Consider the following 876-nt stretch of genomic DNA (forward strand, 5'->3'; position numbering starts at 1 on the left):
CCCTTTCTGATTTATTTCTCTATCAGGCTAGTCCTGCAAGGTCATTACTATACTCCAGTGTCTGCCTTGTAGACAACACCTGATCTTGTATTTAAGAAGAGTATGTCAATTTCGAATATCCCATTTAACTGTATTTTCTGTTCTATTGAAAGTTGACTCATCGTTATAACAAAATGACACAGGGTTAATGTACTGTCTGGGACTGTAGAATCTGCATGTAACCAGGGAAAACATTTTTTACCTACATTCTTCTGTCCACATTCTTTCAAGATCAACCACTTTACTAGTCATCAGTATTTCACTTAAGAGACCTGACTAGTTAGTACATGAAGTGGTAGTTTGGCCATTATAAAATATTTATAAAAATGCAGTTACTGCTTCTGATGATTTGATCAAAGCATCCCAAATCTAGAAGGCAGCATACAGAGGAATCAATCCCTTCAAACATTATATTGGTTTAAAGTCTTGGATTTCCTGAGGAGTCACTCAACATAGGTCCTTACAGGCCAGATCTTCACAAGTGTTGGTACAGCACTGGACTGAACACTTCCATTGACAAGGAGCTTGCCAGGCCCCCAGGGAATAAGTCCTTTCTGTCACTGTTAGACAGCAACAGAGTTGGGGCATTCTTTTGTTCAAGACAGGATATACCTCCCACAAAGTCTACAAAAGGCTTCTGGTATGAGAATATCTTTTGAGTAACAATTGAAAACTTCTAGTAACGTGAGAACGTGAGACTTCTGTAACTTGATTCTTTGTAGCCAATTCACGTAGCCTACGCTCCTTGACTCCGATAAGACTTACTTGATATTAGTGCTGTAGAGTTCAACTCCTATAGTAACAACCTCAAAGAGAGAGAGAGAGAGACAGAGAGAG

Source organism: Nannospalax galili, unplaced genomic scaffold (genome assembly GCF_000622305.1).
Source record: "Nannospalax galili isolate Female #2095 unplaced genomic scaffold, S.galili_v1.0 scaffold1907, whole genome shotgun sequence".
NCBI lineage: Eukaryota > Metazoa > Chordata > Mammalia > Rodentia > Spalacidae > Nannospalax > Nannospalax galili.